The sequence below is a fragment of the Lucilia sericata genome, unplaced genomic scaffold (genome assembly GCF_015586225.1).
Source record: "Lucilia sericata isolate MDLA Ls3-8-SP2 unplaced genomic scaffold, ASM1558622v1 Contig002801F_arrow, whole genome shotgun sequence".
NCBI classification, from domain to species: domain Eukaryota; kingdom Metazoa; phylum Arthropoda; class Insecta; order Diptera; family Calliphoridae; genus Lucilia; species Lucilia sericata.
Window position 1 is genome coordinate 1 of NW_023996503.1, and position 2,944 is coordinate 2,944.

The following is a 2,944-nucleotide window of genomic DNA, read 5'->3' on the forward strand; positions in this document are numbered from 1 at the left end:
TTAGTATAGCAGACAAATGTATCACTGTAATGAGAAAAATTAAAATATTAAATCATTAGAAAATAATCATAAGAGTCAAGGTTTTTGTTTAGGTGTGATAATTTTGTTTTAAATTTATTTTGTTCTACTTAGAATATTAGTCTTAGACGTAGTTCTTAACAAACATTTTGCTCCTGGGTACTAACAATCCCGTATTGTCTAGTGGTTAGGATATCCGGCTCTCACCCGGAAGGCCCGGGTTCGATTCCCGGTACGGGAAAAATATTTTTTTTATTTAATTTTAAAAAGTTTAATTTTTTTCCAATTAAAAATATTCGACTTTTTATTCAGTTAAATGTAAAAACAATTAATTTTCTTCTTATAAAAATATATACTATTTCACCTTCACCACTAGAAACTTTTAAATTATCTGTTAGCATTTCCCACAGAAAATTCTCAACATTTTCCTACAATCTTATAAAGAGAAATACGTTTATGGGTTTTTCTTCTTTGATTTTCCTTAAATATTAAAAAAGTATTTTTTATGTTCCTATTCAAGTAGCACTTTTTGTTTCATTTATAACTATCCCGTATTGTCTAGTGGTTAGGATATCCGGCTCTCACCCGGAAGGCCCGGGTTCGATTCCCGGTACGGGAAATTTTTTAATATTTTTATTTAACACTTTTAAAAATATTTTTCAATATTCAAATACATAATATTTTCGACATTTCTTCTCTTTTAGGTAATGTATGAAATGGATGTAAGATGTAAGTTACTGGAAATTATTCTTCTTGTAATTCTTATTATAACTACATCAACAAAGAATTAAAAGTTCAAAAAATTAAAGTGGAATTACAACATTAATTAACTGATTTCGAAATGAACTAGAACAGAGCTTCAACAGAACTCGAGCTAAACTAGAACTGATCTTGAACTGATCTAGAACTGAGCTATAACTGAACTAAAACTGAACTAAAACTGAACTAGAACTGAACTAGAACTGAACTAGAACTGAACTAGAACTGAACTAGAACTGAACTAGAACTGAACTAGAACTGAACTAGAACTGAACTAGAACTGAACTAGAACTGAACTAGAACTGAACTAGAACTGAACTAGAACTGAACTAGAACTGAACTAGAACTGAACTAGAACTGAACTAGAACTGAACTAGAACTGAACTAGAACTGAACTAGAACTGAACTAGAACTGAAACTAGAACTAACTGAACTAGAACTGAACTAGAACTGAACTAGAACTGAACTAGAACTGAACTAGAACTGAACTAGAAACTGAACTAGAACTGAACTAGAACTGAACTAGAACTGAACTTGAACTGAACTAGAACTGAACTAGAACTAGAACTGAACTAGAACTGAACTAGAACTGAACTAGAACTGAACTAGAACTGAACTAGAACTGAACTAGAACTGAACTAGAACTGAACTAGAACTGAACTAGAACTGAACTAGAACTGAACTAGAACTGAACTAGAACTGAACTAGAACTGAACTAGAACTGAACTAGAACTGAACTAGAACTGAACTAGAACTGAACTAGAACTGAACTAGAACTGAACTAGAACTGAACTAGAACTGAACTAGAACTGAACTAGAACTGAACTAGAACTGAACTAGAACTGAACTAGAACTGAACTAGAACTGAACTAGAACTGAACTAGAACTGAACTAGAACTGAACTAGAACTGAACTAGAACTGAACTAGAACTGAACTAGAACTGAACTAGAACTGAACTAGAACTGAACTAGAACTGAACTAGAACTGAACTAGAACTGAACTAGAACTGAACTAGAACTGAACTAGAACTGAACTAGAACTGAACTAGAACTGAACTAGAACTGAACTAGAACTGAACTAGAACTGAACTAGAACTGAACTAGAACTGAACTAGAACTGAACTAGAACTGAACTAGAACTGAACTAGAACTGAACTAGAACTGAACTAGAACTGAACTAGAACTGAACTAGAACTAAACTAGAACTGAACTAGAACTGAACTAGAACTGAACTAGAACTGAACTAGAACTGAACTAGAACTGAACTAGAACTAAACTATAACTGAACTAGAACTGAACTAGAACTGAACTAGAACTGAACTAGAACTGAACTAGAACTGAACTAGAATTGATCTAGAACTGATATCGAACTGATCTAGAACTGAACTAGAACTGAACAACTGAACTAGAGCTGAACTAGAACTAAACTAGAACTGAACTAGAACTGAACCAGAACTGAACTAGAACTGAACTAGAACTGAACTAGAACTGAACTAGATCTGAACTAGAACTGAACTAGAACTAGAACTGAACTAGAACTGAACTAGAACTGAACTAGAACTGAACTAGAACTGAACTAGAACTGAACTAGAACTGAACTAGCTGAACTAGAACTGAACTAGAACTGAACTAGAACTGAACTAGAACTGAACTAGAACTGAACTAGAACTGAACTAGAACTGAACTAGAACTGAACTAGAACTGAACTAGAACTGAACTAGAACTGAACTAGAACTGAACTAGAACTGAACTAGAACTGAACTAGAACTGAACTAGAACTGAACTAGAACTGAACTAGAACTGAACTAGAACTGAACTAGAACTGAACTAGAACTGAACTAGAACTGAACTAGAACTGAACTAGAACTGAACTAGAACTGAACTAGAACTGAACTAGAACTGAACTAGAACTGAACTAGAACTGAATTAGAACTGAACTAGAACTGAACTAGAACTGAACTAGAACTGAACTAGAACTGAACTAGAACTGAACTAGAACTGAACTAGAACTGAACTAGAACTGAACTAGAACTGAACTAGAACTGAACTAGAACTGAACTAGAACTGAACTAGAACTGAACTAGAACTGAACTAGAACTGAACTAGAACTGAACTAGAACTGAACTAGAACTGAACTAGAACTGAACTAGAACTGAACTAGAACTGA

At 33.6% G+C, this 2,944-nt stretch overlaps 2 non-coding genes across 2 annotated transcripts; both read left to right on the top strand.

The window, feature by feature from the left end:
• Positions 1–187: 187 nt before the first annotated feature.
• Positions 188–259, top strand: Trnae-cuc. The gene has a single exon. It is a non-coding gene; the product is annotated as a tRNA-Glu (tRNA).
• A 306-nt stretch (positions 260–565) lies between these two features.
• On the top strand, positions 566–637 carry Trnae-cuc. Its single transcript has one exon. It is a non-coding gene; the product is annotated as a tRNA-Glu (tRNA).
• The last annotated feature ends 2,307 nt before the right edge of the window (positions 638–2,944 follow it).